This window comes from Microtus oregoni, unplaced genomic scaffold (genome assembly GCF_018167655.1).
Source record: "Microtus oregoni isolate MIOR12 unplaced genomic scaffold, Mior012 000003F_ref0000135, whole genome shotgun sequence".
NCBI classification, from domain to species: Eukaryota; Metazoa; Chordata; class Mammalia; order Rodentia; family Cricetidae; genus Microtus; species Microtus oregoni.
The window spans coordinates 6,070,512-6,089,834 of record NW_024543062.1 but is presented as its reverse complement, the minus strand read 5'-3'; the positions used below and the strand labels follow the sequence as shown (position 1 = coordinate 6,089,834).

Genomic DNA, 19,323 nt, shown 5'->3' with positions numbered 1-19,323 from the left:
GAAGCTGAGAGTTATTCATTTGAATGCACAAGAAACAGGAAGTGAACTGTATCTATCCTGAGCATAGACTGACCATAGGTGACCTGAGAGTCCACCCCCACAATGACACACTTCCTCCAACAAGGCCACACCTACTCCGACAAAGCTATGCCTCCTAATAATGCCACTCCCGATGGGGATATGGGGGCCAACTACAGCCACATTGCCAAATGCCCATGCACCAACCAACTCTGGCTGTGAAAGCAGCCTGGATTTCGTCCTTATCGGTCACTGTGTATGCTGTCCTTATGTCCCAGCATGCTCTTTGGTAGAAGCTGACCCACTGACTATCAAATGTCAAGACAGACTGGACTTGGGAAGGAAGTCTTGTCCTAGGGGAGACCCCAGAGGTCAGAATATCAAGATGGCAGGAAATAAGGATAGTGGGTGCATGTAGATGGGCCTGTGAGGAAAGTAAGCCCAATCTGCGACCCAAGCAAGCCATGATCTGTCACCTGAGGAGGAGCATAGAGTGGCCTGTGGCTGAGATGTCAGTGTCCAGGGAGAACAGGAGAGAGGAACAGGGTTCTCATGCAGTGGTTCTCAGTGTGTACTATGGTCCCTGCTTCTCTCAGTGTCCCTGCTCCTGGACACAATCTGCTACTCTCTAAGGTCTCATATCTGTGTGTTGGGCTGCATTAAGAGAGACATGAGATCATGTCTGGGAGGAAGACATTTATTAAAAATGTCCTTAACACCATGGACAGATAGGAAACAGCACAGTTGGGATCTCAGGACCAGAGCCTGACAGATTGACTGGATTCCTAGGAAAGGAAGTCAGAGCACACATGGCAGGAGTGGGGTTCTCTTCTTGTACCTGTCCATGGACGGATGTTTCACAGCACAGGCCTGCAGCCCTGCTCTCTGATTCCCAGGCCATGTCAGGAAGGGGTTGAGATGCAGGATGTGTGGCCAGCAAATCCTACTTTGATGGGAACTACCACCCTGGTGAGCGATGCTGGCCCCTGGAGTTCTGTCAGCTGGGGACGAACAGATAGTGCTGTGCCTAAGAAGGAGAGGACAGATTTCCACAGTCAGTTTTCTACTTGTACTATTTGTGTCCCCAAAATGAACTCAGGCCATTGGGCTTGGCTGCAGACACCTATTCCCACTGAGCTCTCTCTGCTCCCCACTTTCCTTTTCTCCTCTAACACGTAATTATGAAATGCTTCATTTAAAGTAGTTTGGAAAATGTTATGACCAAGATTTATCCCCTGGAGTCACACACATTATTTTTTATGACATGGCCTCTCATTGCTCGGGAACTCAGCAATTGGACGGACAGCTCCATGACTCTGGCTGTCTCCTTTGTCCAGGGCTGGGATTACAAATTCCCGTCATCCCCCTGTCTTATAATGCAGGTGCTCCCAGTGAGACTCAGATTCTCCTGCCCGTGTGCAAGGGTTTCTAACTCAATCATCTCTCTAGCTCCCTTGCATGTCTCTCATAACAAACTTCCCCAAACAGCCCCTCACCTGCTCCTTGGGATGTCAGCTGCTCACCTGGCTGGGTTTGGGCTTTAGTCTGCTGGCCTGTAGGAGAAGAACCAGGGTAAGTGTGGCAGCCATGCTGATCCTCTGTCTGCCTCTCAGCTGTTCTCTGTGTTCAACATTAGGGGCCTAGGACAGCAAAGAGCTCTGTAGCAGCCAATCAGGGACAGGACTGAGAGTCCCCAGGACCTGAGGCCAGTCCTCAGCTGTCCTTCTGCACAGCCAATCAGAGGACAGCTCTCCTGTCCACTGCCTCTTGTCCATGTCCTTCTCCCTTTGCTTCCTTTCCCTGCCTTGAACTCATGTCCCTTCCCTGCTCTCCCTGCTCTGCACTCACCAGGCCTCCCTTTTGTCTCCCTGGAACCTGGCTCCCTGGCTTCCCTATGAGTGCAGCCTCTGCTCCCTGCAGATTCAGTCTCACGGTTCAAATCCCAGTCAGATCTGCTGCGCCCCCCCCCCTGGACTGCTGCTCTCCACCTCTCAGCTCCACGTTTTAACTATTGCAGGGCTGAGCCCTTGTGAAAACCAGGGCCTGCATGTTCAAGTCTGTGTTTCCAGGCTTTCCAATACATTCCACTATCTGCTCATCTCTGCTCCTGTCCTGTAGTCTTCTTACCATGGATTTAAGTCTGATCTGAATCTGGTCCACACTGCCTTTGTTTTCTGTGTATCCAAAGTCTTGTGGAACCCATGTTCACCTTCAATTTTCTATGTAGCTTCAGATGAGCTTGTACTCTTAATTTCCCCCATGCACTTCCCAGTGCTGGAATAGGGTGGCTCCTACTGTGTCCCCATGTTTGTTTCTTAGAATCCTTTTGATTTTAGAAGACAGATCATTTGTCTTTACAAAAAAGCAATTGGGATTTGAACAGAGACTGCATTGACTTTTTAGACTGCTTTGCATTATAAGGAGTTATTGTATAAATGTTTTCATTATGCAAATATCCATATATATTTCAGTATTTTCATACTTTTTTGTTTTTTTATTTTCATACTTTTTATATATTTATGTCATGCAGTACATATATGTAAGTGTACATTTGCATGTGTTCACACACATGTGGGTGGTAGAGGACAACCTTGGGTATCATCCTGCAGGAGCTGTCCACTATAGTTTTGGGGACAGGTCTGCCCTTGATTGGGGTTCACTGATTGGGCAAGCCTGGCAGCATAGTGAGCCTCATGGATCCTACTGCACCTTTCTGTCCAGTATCTGCCAACGTAGTCAACTTTATCTGTGAACCCTAGGGATGGTACCCATGGTTTTGTGTTTATGGGCAAACACTTCACCAACTGATCTGAATCCTGGCTGCTCTCTCATTTTTCTCAGCAGTGTTTAGTTTTTAGGGTGCAAATCTTTCACCTCTCTTAGTGTAGGTTCTCCCAGACATGTTCTTTTCACCTGTGGTCTATTGCACACCGTTGTTTAATTTCTGTGTTGATACCATATCCCCAACTCAAGCAGTTCTCTGTCTTCACGGTCTCACCTCCTGTGAGATGCTGTCCCTGAAGGCTGCTCTACCTCAGACCTTGTTTAGCAGCCACAGCTCTTTCCAAATGAGCAGTTAGCCCCTGGGGCTCCTGCGAGTCCCTTGAATTCCTCAGGAGCAGGCTGTGTTCATCTGCACTTGATCCTCTAATTTCCAGCTGGGGCTCTAAGGACGTAGGCACAGATTCAGTCCTGAGTGGGTTCAGCCTCTTTTCTGTCCTTCTGTTCTCTGTTCTCTGCCCTGCACATGTTTCCTGTACTGGCTGTTCTTGGCTGACTTGGACTGAATCGGGAATGAACTATAATCCAGTAATGAAGGGTCACACTTGTGATCTGGAACTCAAGGGAGGAAGACAGCATGCCTTTGATGCAGACCACGAGGCTGGAAGGCACTTTTTATCTGGGCCACTCCTTCTGTTTTAAGCTGGTGCAAGGACAAGGGAAGCAGGAATTCTTCACCTACTTGCCCTCACCTCCGTCATCACATTTATTTCCATAATCAAAATCGCAGAAGAGCAGCTGAGACACCAGCCTCGTGGGACTGAGAAGCTACTGGGTCCTTGGGTGTTCCATTCACAGTTAGTCATTGTTGTATGGCAGCCATAAGTCATTCCAATAAATTCCCATACATTCATTATATTCAAAAATATATTTCACTATATATTTATACATATATTCATTCCATAAATTCTGTGACCCTAGAGAACCCTGACTAATACACATACCTATCTCCATGTCCCACAACTGAGAAAACTCAGAGGTAAGCTCAGATGAGAGCCTGTCCTGGCCCACTCACCTTTTCTTCCACCAGAGGAAGATCAGCATCACATAGACGGGAGTTATGAGCACAGCCGTGGCCACCACCACCCCAATAATGGCTCCTATGTTCACAAGTGAAGGATTCCTCTGTCCCTCTGTGTCCTCCAGTCTAGCTGTGGTGACTGCAGAGGTGACGATGGAGGGGCTCTGCATGGTGGTGCTGACTGCTGGGGAGAGATGAGGAGTGAGCAGATCCTCCCTGGATGAGGAGGGATGAGGGGAGTGTCACATCTGTCTCCTCTGTGGGAGGTGGGATGGGGAGCAGCTGTTAGAAGTTCACAGAGGGGAACACATGCTGAAGGCTGAGACTCCAGGAGAGCAAGCTCAGTGCACACCCTCCACCTGTCCTTATGCTGTGTTTCATCAGAGTTACATTTAGTTCCAGATAATTAAGTCGTAGAAATACAGTTGTTTTGGTCATAAATGTATGGAACAAACAGATGTCTCAGTCTGTATCGTGATTGCTCTCAGGAACTTGGACACCAAGTTTGATCCCTAGTGTCCAATGAAGATCATGGTGAACTGTGCATGACCTTTAATCTTGTTGTAAAGGCAGAGGCAGCCAGATCTCTTTGAGTTAAAGCCAGCCTGTCTATATATATTTAGTTCCACACCAAACAGAGTTGAGTGAGTTGTTTACCAGTAAAATGTGGCGGAAACAGGCATGTCCCTGGGGCTCACTGGTTAGCCAGCCTAGTCTATTTGGCAAACTTGAAGCTAGTGAGAGACCCTGTCTCAGAAAATAAGAGAACGGCTCCTGAATGTTTCCTCTAGCCTCTGAATGCAAATGAAGAATTATCAATGCTTGGGGAGCAGAAGCCAGGAGCAAATGCAGTCCCAGAAGCCAACCCAGTATTGGGACACTGGCAGATGAGTATTGAGCCAGTGACCCAATTCAGAGTTAGTGATTTCCATCAGAACCGGAGTGGGACAGAACCAGCATTCTAGGACAGAGAGCAAATAGCTCCACTAGGAGCAGAAGCCATAAGCAAATCCAGTCCCAGGAGCCATGCCAGTCCCGAGACACTGGCAAATCAGGATTGAGCCAGTGACCACATCCAGAGTCAGCAATCTCTACCAGAACAGGTTCAACTCCAAGCTAGGGACTTCTGGAGGAGGGGATCCAGACAAGATTTACAGGAACTAGGCAAAGCAGGCAACCTAGGCCAAAGTAGACCTGAGACAGCAAACTGCAAGGGAACAGAGCAAAACACAGGAGCGCTGAGCTATGTCCAGGAACACTGAGTAACCAACAAGGTAACTAGAACTGTGACACTGACTGTACCACGAGGAACAACCATTGGAGGTTTGGATTCACTGGCACCCAGAAGATTATTCTACAGAATCTTAGACAGCCTCAACCACACCTATTAGAGGAAAATGAATAGAAAAGTAAGATTACATGCTACAGCCCAAAGAGCAACACAATACCAGTAAAACCTAAAGACCCCTCAACAGCAAGACCTGAACAACCAAAAATGGTTGAACCAGAATAAGATGACCTAAAAAATATCCTCAAGAGAATGTTTGAAATTTTTAGAGATTAAATGAGAAATTTCCTTAAAGAAATTGAGGAAAAGACAAACAAAAAATTGGAAGATGCCAGCAAATCACTTAAAGAAACCCCCCCAAAATAAATAAAACATATAAAAGAAACAATTCAGGACTTGAAAACTGAAATAGAAACAATAAAGAAAACAGAAGCTGAAGAAATTATAGAACCAAGAATAATGAGAAAAAGATCAGAAACCACAAATGCAAGCATGAATAGCAGAATACAAGAGATGGAAGAGAGGATCTCAAGTGCTGAAGATGCAATAGAGGAAATAGACTCATCAGTCAAAGAAAACATTACATCTAACAAAAGCTTAACCCAAAATATCTAGGAAATATGGACACCATTAAAAAGCCAAATCTTAGAATAATAGGTATAGAAGAAGGAGAAGAAATTCAACTCAAAGGCACAGAAATTTATTTAACAAAATCATAGAAGAAAACTTTCCCTACCTAGAGAAAGATATGCCTATGAAGATACAAGAAGCTTACATAATACCAAATAGACTGGATCCAAAAATAAAGTCCTCTCGCCACATAATAATCAAAACACTAAACATACAGAGTAAAGAAAGAATATTAAGTGCTGCAAAGGATAAAGGCCAGTAGCATATAAAGGTAGACCTATCAGAATTACACCTGATTTCTCATTGGAGATGATGAAAGCCAGAAGGTCATGGTCAAGCGTTATGCAGACATTAAGAGACAGCACAGATTACTACACCCAGAAAACTGTCAATCACCATAAAATGAGAAAACAAGATATTCCAAACAAATCTAGATTTCACCAATACCTAGCCACAAATCCAGCCCTAAACAAAATACTAGAAGGAATCTCCAAACCAAGGAAGATGGCTACACCAACAAAACACAGACATTGATGATCTCATTACAGCAAATTCTGAAGAAGAAAAAATGCACAAATTAATATCACCAACAATGAAAACTAAATTAGCAGGAGATAGCAACCACTGGTCATTAATATCGCTTATGTAAATGGACTCAACTCACCCACCCCAAATCTGATTCCCAGATGCAGGGTCTGTTTTTCTCCGCTCATCTGACCATCTGTGGCCGTGAGGGTATTTTTGGTGTGTGCAGAAGTTGCAGTGTTGGGACTTGGAGAGGTGGTCCTGGGGCTGGGAAGAGATAAAGGAAGTCAGCATGAACTTCCCCAGTAGGAGTGAAGATTCTAGAGATGACTCTGCAGCACTCTTTGCTGTCAGATACTGAAGCAATGTACTCCAAGGAACTGGAATCACTCAAGGAGTCTCAAGCTGGGAGAAGGAAAAGGCAAAGCTTGGAGCCAGCCAGTAAAGAACTGATCTCCCAGAAAGAGAGTTCACACAGTTCTGACAGCTCCTCAGATCACCTTGCAGGAGAGACTGGAGACAGAGGATGATGGCTCACTGTGGGCGGGGCCACACGGGAACTGGGACTGCTTAGCTGTGCTTATGTCTTGTCTTCTATTTAGGCCTAAACCTCAGGTCAGGATGGGTCAAATCCCAAATATGGAGTTGGGGGTTGTCACTGGACCTCCTTGTTTCTCCTCCAATCTGGTCAAGCTGAGCGCTGGAAGCTGTGACATCATAGAGTAATTGCCCGATCATCTTTTCAGGAGAGACTTATAAGAACCAAGGGATCCACTGAAGGCTAAACCCAAGGCAAGGCTTTTGCATTCTTGCTTTGTGAACAAAGTGGCTGTCCTTTGCTGTAGATTTTTCACTGTAGCTGGCTTCCCTTCTGTTACATATTTGGGAGTTAATTCCCTAGTTCAGAACAGTTTCCCACTGCCAGGCCTTGTTCCTCCTAGGTAAGCGCAGAGATCTGCCTTCCTGCAATTATCTTTATCAGCAGGCATTTGGTCAGGGCTTAGGGTCCTGGCACAGAGCATCACCTGCCCAAGCTGCTGCCCTGTTTTTACCCCACATAAAAGATTCTTACCTCCTATGCTCACCTTCACCTCGGTTCACTGATGACTTTATTTCAGGACTCTCAAGGGCAGCAGGAGAAATAATGAACTGCAACCCAGAGAAAGACCCACAACACCAGGATCACAATGACTGATAACAGCATAGCCAAGAAGCGATAATTTAGAGGCCTGGTTGTCTTCTCGGTTTAGAGCAGTGAGTCTAACTCCAGACCTAGACCATAGAAACTGCAGCCTCTGGTGTGTTGCTATCTGATCAAGAGCCATCAGCTTCTCCCTGACTGTTTACTTATGTTACCTGGTAACCCCTACGCATGCTGGGAGAAAAGAAGTGGCATGCTTGTAGTAATAGGGGCGGCGGGGCTGCGTCCCCAACACCCCAGCCGCCTGCCCGGCTAGCTTATGCCCCAAAATAATTACACAGACACTGTATTCTTTTAAGCACTGCTTGGCCCATTCTCTTCTAGGCTAATTCTCACCTATTAATTTAGCCCATCTCTAATCATCTGTGTATGGCACCCCAAGGTGCACTTACCAGGAAGATTCTAGCCTATGTCCATCCTGGGTCAGAGCTTCATCCCGGGAGCAGGGCATGGCATCTCTCTCAGGCGTCTGTTCCCGAGAGGAGAGCTGTGAGTCTGACCTCACTTCCTCTTCCTCCCTCCGTCCTGTTCTGCCTACTCCTCCCACCTACCTTTCAACCAATAAAATGGGCCAGGGCAGTTCCTTTATTAGCCAATGACCTTCCTCCATCACGTGCTGATTTAACAAATCCCTGCCCTGTCCATAATTTTAATAAAATAAACCTTTTAGCTCTTTCTACCATCTAATAATGTAGTGTAGCTCAGTAACCTTCCCCTCGACAATCCTCTGATGATTTAATTCCTTTCTTAACTACCTTTCTCCATTAAGGAGTTTCTCTCTCTCTCTCTCTCTCTCTCTCTCTCTCTCTCTCTCTCTCTCTCTGAAAACCCTTCCCAGACTTTCTATGGGGCAAAAGAACTCTCCCTGGAACCTGCAAGGGCTTGGAATTGCTGGTTTTAAGGATATATGTGACTGGGAACACTTGTAGAATGGGTAGAACTGAGGACAATGTAGAACAAGGACCAAGGGAGAACAAGAGGAACAATGAGAAATGATGGATTGAAGAAAGAATAAAGAATCGTGGATAGATGGAAGCTATTGGGAGTAAACTTTCCCCTCAGATCTTTCCCCTCATATGTTTAGTCCCCCTTTAGCTCATTCTGACATCTTTAATTGAACCCTGAATGGGGAAGTTTTAAAGGCAAGAACTTGAAGGCTCCCTAAGCTGAGAACACCTCTTTCCTCTGTTTTTCACTGTGACCTGTCTCTCTAATTGTCCTGTTGAGGACAGGGGGCCAAGCCTGGCTTGTTAGAGCTGCCAGGACCCAGGCTCAGACCCTACACTCAAGTAACAAGTGGGTTGTTCCTCAATGAAGGAATGGACAGACAGACATGGGTATCCTGTCTCCTTTGGGGATGTGGGATGGGGAACAGCTCCTAGAAGCTCACACAGGAAGAAGGGAACAGATGCTGAGGCTGAGATCAGGTGAGCAATGACAACTCTACTTCCTGGTAGGAATGTCCTCAGACGCTCATGTCATCCCTTACAAAGAGAAATCTCTAAGTCACACAGATCTAAACAGGCATTTTCTAGTAACAGTCCTTGTTAGAGCAGAAGTAGCCTGCCAGGGTGGACAAGGCTGCTCCTTAGACATGAATTATTGAACAAATTCTCAGTGTCAGGCACGGTTTGCCTCCCTATGCGTTATAGGTGAGCGAGGTTCAGAATCCCAATACCACACACACTATTGTGATTGCTCTTGGTTGCCCACCCCAGTTAGATGGTAAGAACTTTTTGCTTACAACGCTGCTTGCTTTTGATGTAGATACCATGGAAATATATTGTAAAATATATGAAATATTTAATCAAATACTACTAAAAATCTTTTTGCCATTTGTTTAATGTGTGTGTGTGTGTGTAGTATGTGTCTGCTAAGTGTTCATTTATGCACCTATACACACAAGCACATGAGCACACACACACACACACACACACACACACACACACACACACACACAGAGGATAGAGATGTGCACCTGAGTATACATGTGGGGACAGAAGAGGCTTCTATGTTTTCTTACAACATTCCCCATCTATTCCTCAGGGGCAGCTTCTCTCTGTGAAATGGCGGCTCAAGTATCAGCTAGATGGAAAATCAACAAACTCAGCAATCCTCCTGCCTCCATCTCCTTGGTGTCAAAGTATATGTAGGGACACCCAGCTTCCTCTGTGGGTGATGGGATTTGAACTTTGGTCCTCACAATCACAAAGCCACTGCTCTTAACATTTATTTATAGATGGAGTCCATCTATAAATGACCTTGAACTTGCTGTGTAGCTGATGACCTTACACTCCTTATCTCTTCGCCTCCACCTTCCACTGGGACCACAGGTTTGCACCACCCCACTTAAAATGTCACCTTTAAGCTGACTTTGGTGGAGCAGACCTTAAACCGTGCGTGCATTCGAGAGGCAGAAACAGGAAGACCTCTGTGAGTCCAAGGCCCATCTAGTCCTCATAGCAAGTTCTCAGCCAGCTAGGGTTACATAGTGAGACCCTGCCTCAGGTATAAATGTATGTTATATATGATATATTATTTGAAGTCTGCAATATGCGGTCCAGTGGCTTACAGCGCATTCATTTTGAGGAGCCTGAGCAGCCATCATTACTATTCAGTTCCAGACTCTTTTATATATAAAGAATTTTCTCTGTTGCCCTAATCTTAACAGGGAGTAGGCAAACATGTGTGTATACTTAGGTGTGTGTATATGCACACATATCTATACTTATATATTACCTTCTTTCCCAGAATGTCCCAAAAGAACAAAACAAAAAACAAAGTTGTTGGAAATGTCGGTTTGAGTGATGGCTGAGAGGGAAGGAGTCTACTGGCCACTGTCATGGATAAGGTTAGAGTCACTAAGGAAGTGCAGTCCCGAGAGGAGAAAAGGCAGGTCAGCAACTGCGGAGATGGCTCAGTCCAGAAAGCACTTGCCCTGTGCTCTGGTTAGTTATTGTGTCAATTTGACAAAGCTGTAGTTATCTGGGAAGGGGACCTCAGCTGAGAAAATGCCTCCATCAGATTGCCCATAGGTAAGTCTGTAGGACATTTTCTTGCTCTGATTGATGTGCGAGGGCACAGTTAACTGAGGGTGGTGCCATGTCTGGGCTGGTGGTCCTGGATGCTGTAATCAAAGCAGGTTGAGCAAGCCCAGAATGCAAACCAGTAAGCAGCCCTCCTCCATGGCTTCTGCTCCAGTTCCTCTTCCAGGTTCCTGCCTGGAATTCCTGCCCAGCCTTCTCCTGATGATGGAATGTGATAGGCGTGTGGAAGCCACAATGAACCTTTTCCTCCCCAGTGCTTTGATCACGGTGTTTAACACAGCGATAGAAACTCCAACTAGGACACCTCTGAAGCACGAAGACCAGAGTTGCATCCCCAGGGGCCTGTGCCTGTCTCCATGTTATCCCAGCACTGCAGAGGGAAGACGGGATCTGGGGCTCACTGCCAGCTGGCCTAGCCCACTTGGTGAGTTCCAGGCTAGAGAAAGGCACCCCTCCAAAAAATAGGAGGAAAGAAAAATGGTAGGAAGAGAGGGAGAAAGGAAGGAAGGAAGAGCGGAAGGAAGGAAGGAAAGAAGGAAGAAAGAAAAAACAAAGAAAGAAAGAAAGACAGAAAGAGAAAGAATTGAAAGGCATAATGGCCCTATGAAAGGTTTCCGAGGTTGTTACCTGGCCTTCACATGTATGTCCACACAGACACATGAGTGTAAATATGTAACCACACTGACATGCTCATACACATAAATTTAAAAAATTAATGAAAATAAAGAATCAGACTTAATAGAGAAAACACCTGCTGTGACTTTTGTTCCCATCAGAACCCACATAAAAATCCAGATGTGGTGAGCATCTGCAATCGCAGCCCTGCTTTGGGGAGACAGGAGCAGAGCTGGGAGAATCACAGGGAGGCTGTCTGGGCAGCCATCTTGCACTCCATGGCGAGGAGACACAACACGGGGAGACCCTGCCTCAAAGCAAGTTGAAAAAAGAGAACTGACTCCCAAAAGTCCTCTGACTCTGCTACTGAGACACCCACATGCCTGTGCACACACAAACAGGAAGTACAATTAAAAATGAAGACACAGTGGAACAGGATGGGATAGACAGACTAGAAACGCATGCTGTTCTACAAGAGAATTTAAAAACCAGATCAGTGTATTTACGGTTGTTAGCTTGCTGTTTTTGGGGGACTCCTAACAGTGGGAGTGGGTGTGTCTCTGACTATTTTGCCAGCTCTTAGCACTCTTTTGCTCCTATTCGGTTGTCTTGTCCAGCCTCTCTTGATAGCAGGATTTTGCCATGTGTTGTTGTGTCTTGCTTTGTCCAGTTTGAGTGTTGTTTCTTGGAGACGTCTGCTGTTTTCTGATGATGAAACAGGTGGAGGATGTTGATTGATTTGGGGGAGAGGGTGAATGTAGGAGAATGAAGGAGTGAAGGGAGGGGAAACTGTGGTTTGGATGTATTGTATGAGAGAAGAATCTATTTTGAGAGAGAGAGAAAGAGAGAGAGAGAGAAAGAGAGAGAGAGAGGGAGAGAGAGAGAGAGAGAGAGAGAAGAGATCACCATGGGTCTTTTGCTTAGATATGAAAAAGAAAAATTGCAAAGGAAAGTATTATTGAATTTGACACAAAATGAAATTATGTAAAAAAATAAACCAATCACAGGGGTCTTTCTCAATACTTGTTTCAAATATTTCTCTGGTTGTGATTTCTTGGCACTAAATGTGGGAATTTTGGTCGGATATACACAATTCTTTTGAGGTCTGTGGATGTAGCTCAGTTGGTAGAGAGCTTGCCTAGTGTGCGCGAGGCCTTGAGTCCCATCTCAGGCAGCACACAGGAGTGGTGACACACCCTAGTGATCCCAGCACTGGGGAAGGGTCCCGAGTTCAAGGTCATCCTTAGCCATATAGCAAGTTTGAGGGATACCTGCCCTACATGAGATTCTGTCTTAAGAGATCAAAAAGAAAAAACATGTCTTTTTTATCATTAATTTTGACATTTAATGAACAATGGGCAGGAATATCTAGTTAATGACTTAAATGTAGAAATTCTGATGGAAGAACCCATAGTGGCCGTGAGGTGTTAACTCAATGGCAGAGCCCTGGTCTAGCCTGCAAGTGGCCTTGGGGACCATCTGAAGTCCTGCTAAAGAAGAAACCACGGTGTGTCTGACTGAAGCAGAGACAGGCATGGCTGCCTTAAATTGAGATTTCTACCAAGCACCTACAGATTATGTCGAGGGCCAGAAGAAATTAGGAAAGGAAGAAGAGGGAGGAGGCTGAGAAGAATAGAGATCTCAGAAAAGGCCGTTTAGGGAAACGTGTAGGAGGCACAGGAAACGTAGACGTAAGGTGACCTGGCCAACTCTGACTGTGGACTTTATCCTGAGCCAGCACAGGGGTTAAGATGAGCAGTAGTTGGCCAGGGAGAGGCAGGTGGGTCTAACCTGGAAGGGACAAACCCATTTATCATTGTACCCTGAGAACTGGCAATGCAATTAGAGATAATTGATTATTATTTGGCTGTTAATTTTATTTTTTATATATTTATTTTATTAAATTTTAACACACATATAATGGTGCATGTGTGTATATTTGTGTGTGTGTGTGTGTGTGTGTGTGTCAGACATTAACCTTAGTTGTTCCTTCCTCAGATATCATACATCTTATTTGTAATTCAGGCCATGTGAGCCCCTGTAAACGCAACAACATGGGAGATGGGGCCAAGAGGATCAATGCAGCTTCTTAGCCCTTCAGCCTAGCCCAGAACAGGGAGCTCCAGGTTCAGTGAGAGACCCTGCCTCAAGGGAATAAAGTCGGTCTTACTAGAAGAGGATTCCCAGTGCCGCACTCTGGCCTTCCCATGCACAAAAAGGGGCATATGTGTACACACACACACACACACACACACACACACACACACACACACGTATACTTACATCATATATACATGGCCCATGAAATCAAGATAGAAGGAGGCAAACAATAGAGTGAACTCCAGCAGAGTACTGTTTGAGAGCCGCTTGGAGGTAAAGGGTCCTTGTGGGGTCTGTTGGTCACCAGCATGACCTGGGGCAGGGGTTGAATTCTGCTGATCTCCATGTCTCTCTCTGTAAAATGACCATGAGACATGAGAGTGCCCAGTAGTGGTGACAGGTGGCAGGGGCAATGCCCAAACAGTGATTAGGTTGGGCCTGAGTGCACTCAGTGTGGAGGCTGAATCACAGCTGCCACAGAGGAGGTGAAGCCACCAGAAGACCTGATCATGGTGAGAACGTGAGGGAGAAGAGGGAACTGAGGGAGGGGGAAAGGAAACTGGGACAGGAGAGGTGAGGGCTGTGTCTTAGAGAAGTAGGGGGACCCAGAGGAGGAGGGGTATACACGGGGACCTGAAGGCACATTCTGTGGAAGGCACGAGATATTGTGTAAACCGTGAATTAGCAGAGACCCAGACACAGCACCAAGTGGAGGCTGCTCCATCCTGGAGAGGCCACACCCACAGGGATTTCTGGCAACAAGGGCAGGGGTGAGCAGGGCAGTAGTGCAGTTGGGAGAAAGGAGCAGGAGACAGGGGTATCTGGGAAGAGCTGAGGCACGGGAGTGGGGTGGGATCTGAGGGCACAGTGAGGGGGCATCTCAGGGAGAGCAGCTAAGGCTTGTGGATGGTTGTGGGGAAGAGGAAAGAGGAAGCTGGCAGAGATCTGGGGAGGGGACAGAACAGACGAGAGGAATCTGTGGGAAGGATCAGAAATGTTGGATCTCTAATAACATCTATGGTATGAGGAAGTCAGGGCCACCAGGGCTGACTTGGGATGTGCTTACCACGGTTGATGGTGAGTTGGGTCCCTTCAATCGACTGAAAAACTTCCATGCGCTTTGTCGTTTTCAAACAAACTCTGCCGAAGTACACTGTCTGATCCTTCTCCTTTAAGTCCAGGATTCTGAGGACTCCGGATGTCTGAGGCTGTGTCCAGTTCAGGATGAGCCGGTCCTTGAAATGCTCATGGATGAAACCCGAGGAAGAGTCGTAGATCAATTTCCCATGGTAGTGCTGCCATCTCCAGAGAATCCTCATCTGTGGATCCGGTGCCAATTCCCAGGGGAAGTAGAAGGAGAAGTGGATCTCAATGGAGCCACCCTGGACACCATAGATGTGTGTTGGTTGAACAAACCCATATGGATTGTCTCTCTAGGATCCTCCTGGGTTCCCTGAGAAGGATGAGGAGAATCTGAAGCCACGTTAGAAGATGGAAATGATAACCCAGAGTTTCCTGAGCCATTATCCATAGGCAGGTGTGGGACACAGGGGAGGACTGTCTCTATGTCCCACTGTTATATATGGGACAGGACAGATGGGGAAAGATTGGGTGGACCAACTCTGAGGATGAGCTTTCTCTTGGGGCACAGAGGTCAGGCTGGCTCCTAGAGCCTCTCCTCTCCACATGCCAGCCGACTCTTCCCAGCCCCACTCACCCCTCCTATGGTTAAGTCCCCAGTAGTGAGGTCCCCACCACTCACCAGCTTGCAGGCAGGCTGCTGGGAGCAGCAGAAGCAGGACCCAGGCCATGTCTGGAATCCCTCCAGTAAGTGAGATTAGCAGAGACATCAGGAGAAAGAACAGGTCCTGTGGAGGGTTGCTGGGGTGGTCAGGATTCAGGAGACAATCAGAGCAAAAATGATCCCCATCTCCTGGGCTGTATGCGGAGGATTGAGTGGGGGCAGGACCTCCCCATCTCCACCTCCTTGTGGCCAGCAACTTCCTTTATCATTCTGGCTTCTTCTTTCCCATGTTACAGAAGATCCACCCTTGTGGTCACTGAGAAGACGACTGTGCCTTTGAGCCCAGCCTCCATTTTTTGCTGGAAGAAACAGCCTTGACCTCTGCAGGCCGGGCTCTCCTCTCTTCCACCTTGACCTCCTGTCTCATGCAGTCTTTCCCATTCCCTATGCAGTCTGCAATCACTGTTTCCTCAGCTCCCATTTCCTCCACTCCTGCCCTCCCCTCAGTCTGTTTCTCACTATGTCTTCCTATGTCTCCCTCATGTTCTCTCTCTCTCTCTCTCTCTCTCTCTCTCTCTCTAGCTCTCTCTCTCTCTCATAATCGCAGTTAAGGGAATGATCATTTTCTGCTCACCAGACACAACGAGGAAGGAGGTGATGAGGAAACACATTCAGTCCCCAGCCCTAGTATGGTGGCCCCACCTTCATCTGCTCTTGCTGTCTTGTTTCCCTTCAAGGACTCTTTATAGCGCCACAAGGAAAACCAATACCCAGAATATACTCTCGCCCTGACTGCTCACTGCTCCCGAGTCTGTAAACTTTCCTGGGCTTCCGGTGTGATTGTCCCCATGACCTCGACAGTGACTCCATAGCGACTCCAACTTCTGAAGGAGCCTTCCTGCCTCCCACCACCCTTAACACACACTCAGAAGAGGAAACCAAGGGTCAGAGAAGCCCTGGCACATGTCACATGACTGTCACACGGCAGGAGACTGAACTTCAGTCCCATCGAGTTCTTGTAGTCGCACTCTCCACACTGATTTCCTGCTCGGTGCAGCCTCTGAGCTCCCTGCAAAGACCACGGATCTTCAGCTGGGCTCCCAGAAGGCTGTTTCCAAAAAACATTTGAGTGATTCCCTCTAGCTATAGCTGTTCAATAACCTTCTTTGTATGAAGTGGGAAAGAAGGCTTAGAGCAGCAATGTGTCATTTTGGTATATTGCCTGGGACATCTCTGAGAGTGGACACAGCTGGACTGTGGCTGGGGTGTATGTGTGAGAGGTGGGGACAGAGGCTGTGGTTTCCTCAGGGCTGGTTCTGTAGGAGGTCGTCCCACCCTTTCTCATGACAAGGTGTCATCAGTTTCCTGAAGGGCAGGAAGATGTGATTGGACCAGAGCAAGTGGCATCATTTTCCTGGAGTGACGTGTGCAGAGGCGACCTCCCATTCCCTTAGATCTCCTGGCACTGACTGCCTTCTCCATGCTCCCCTGCAGGTGATTATGCAGCTGCCCTCTGTCATGTCTGCTTTCTCTGCCTTCCTCACAGTCCCCAAGGTCCTCTGATACAGGCACCAGCTCTCATGGCCTCCCTCCCAGCTGCACATGGACGCACTTCTGTATCCATCCATCACTGGAGACACTGAGCTCACAACCTTTGGGATGATTTAGGCCCAAACAGTCCATCAGTCGGGAAAGGGGACTGGGCCTATCATGTCTGTCAGAAAGTCCACCCTTATTGGATAGGGTCTCATGTAGCCCAGGCTGGGCCTTGAACTTGTTATGTAGCCGAGGATGACTACTGAGTACACAGGGCTGGTAAGCACTCTTCCAGATGAACCTAGTCTTTAGTCTCAGTGAGGAGTGAGAGGGGCCTCCTGATCCTATGTACTCATCTCCAGGTTTCATCTGGCCTTGCTCTACTGTCTAGGGTGTGTGGGTGAGGGTCACCCCATTTCTAAGTCTCTCAAGGAAGGCCTGGGCCCGATGACGTTGCCATGTACCAGCTGCTGGTCTCTAGCATTTTTGTACACTGTTGGTCCTTCAGGATCTCAGCTGTCCCTGTGCTCAGCCTCACTGCTGCCACCTGCTGGCCACTCAATCCCAAGTCATGGACATCTTCTAACGTGAATCTGTATATTGAGTTCCAGACCAACCAGGACTATACAGTGAGACCAAACAAAAACAAAACAGACCCACAAAAACAAGAATAATAAAAAGCAAACAAAGAGCCGGGCGGTGGTGGCGCACGCCTGTAATCCCAGCACTTGGGAGGCAGAGGCAGGCGGATTTCCGTGAGTTTGAGGCCAGCCTGGTCTATAAGAGCTAGTTCCAGGACAGGCTCCAAACTTATACAGAGAAACCCTGTCTAAAAAAAAAAAAGCAACGCAGAAAACAAACAACACAACAAATCAAGTAACAAAACAAAATATACAAGGTACACAGTGTCTGGAGCAGTAATGCGGACGATGCTCTCTAGTCTCCACATGTATGAGCACACACTTCCAAACACATGTACTTGCATGTGCATGAGCACGTGTATACACATGGGCACACACACACTCATACATACACGAACACGCAAGGCACCTCTCACAGCTGATTATCCAGCACCTGCCTACTGAGTCCTCATCCTGAGCAAACACGGCCAGAGCAAGGTTGTGAGCAACAGCAAAGCACAGAGTCCCAGCTCCTGCAGGACCTTGTGAAAGACGCACGGGTAACAGCAACACAGTGCCCAGGCCGGGTCTCAGCGCTCCCAGTGCATGGGTCTAAAGTTACTTCTGCTACCGAGGAGAGGCAAGGATCAGAAGACACAGCAGCCACGTCATGAAAATGGGGACATTGTTCTGAAGAGCCTTTGGGCTTGTGTGGGGAGGTGACAACAGGGAACGGAAGAAGGGAGCCAGGAGCCTGAGGTGACATCAAGGGAACAGGGAAGTCAGAGGCCTCAAACCAGAACCAGGGTGGCTCACCATGGGTGATGGGCAGTTGGGTCCCATCAATCGACCACCAAGTCTACAAGCCTTCTGTTGTGTTTACAGAAATAAGTGGTCTAGTCCTTCTTCTGTAGGTCCAGGATTCTAGGGCTCCAGATATCTGTGTAGATGCAGGAACCAAGTTTCACTTCCAGGCTTCATCTGGTCTTGCCCGACTGTCTGGGCTCTGTTGGTAAAAGTCAACCAATTGCAGAGTCTCTAGGAGGGGTTGACCTTATTAGGCCTGACCTATGTTAGCTGCTGGACCTCAGGATTTTTGTTTGTTTGTTTGTTTGCTTGTTTTTGAGACAGGGTTTCTCTGTAGCTTTGGTGCCTGTCTTGGAATTTGCTCTGTACACTAGGCTGCCTTCGAATTCACAGAGATTCACCTGTCTCTGCTTCCTTGTGCTGGGACTAAATGTATGTGCCATAACTGCCTGGCTAAGCCCAGCATTTTTATAGAGCAGGTTCTGGTGTGGTCTATAGGTGCTCAACCTCACTGCTGCCACCTGCTGGCCCATGAATCCCAAGTCATGTGCTCTGTTCAGTTTCAAGTCCTGGACTCAGTAGATTCCAACAGGGACCCTGCTGTGAGATGGTTTCTGTCCAGGATGCTGTAATCAGTCTCCTGCAGTGAGAACCATGTTTCCCCTACAGCAGTGACTGGCCCCTGTAGCCATGACACTTTCACAGAGGAGGGACACTGTCTGTGGAAGAGCAGCCTGGGGGTTGAGGTGTGCACACATGAGGCTTTTGTGCACAGGTGACCATGGAGAGTGTCAGACTGCAGTGTTAGAACCTGGCTGCTGCTTAGGCTATAGCACAAGTGTGTCCTTCACCCGCAGAATGAATAAGTGTAATTTTAAAAGTTAAAACTTAAAGGGGGCTAGACATGGTGGTCCATGCCTTTAATTCCAGCTTTGGGGAGACAGAGGCAGAGTCAGAGGCAAACACGAGTGGATCTCAGTGAGTTTGAGCCTAGCCTAGTCTATATATCCAGCTCCAGGTCATCAGTCGCTCAAAAAATCCAAAACAAGCAAAGAAATCCAAGGCGGAATGTGTCCTGAGTTGTAACGCCTGAGGTTGTCCACTGGCCTTCACATAGGTGAGCACATGCTTGCACACATATGTACCTGAACACAGACGCAGACATATCATGCCAGGAGACATTCAGACTGGGTCCCGAGAGAGTTGAGGGGATGTTAGAGAGAGGGTGGAGGATGATGACCTGTGGTGTAGACAGGACACTCAGGCTGCACTAGGACTCTACAGTAGCACCGTTGCCCCGCCCCCATCTAAACCCTTCTTTCTCCCCTAGCATGACATCATCATCTTCATCTCCCAACCTCAGCAAGAGCACCTTCCTGCACCCTTGTAT

At 47.4% G+C, this 19,323-nt stretch overlaps 1 pseudogene; it reads right to left on the bottom strand.

Moving 5' to 3' along the window:
* Positions 1–1,519: 1,519 nt before the first annotated feature.
* Positions 1,520–15,076, bottom strand: LOC121444054 (annotated as a pseudogene).
* Positions 15,077–19,323: the final 4,247 nt, after the last annotated feature.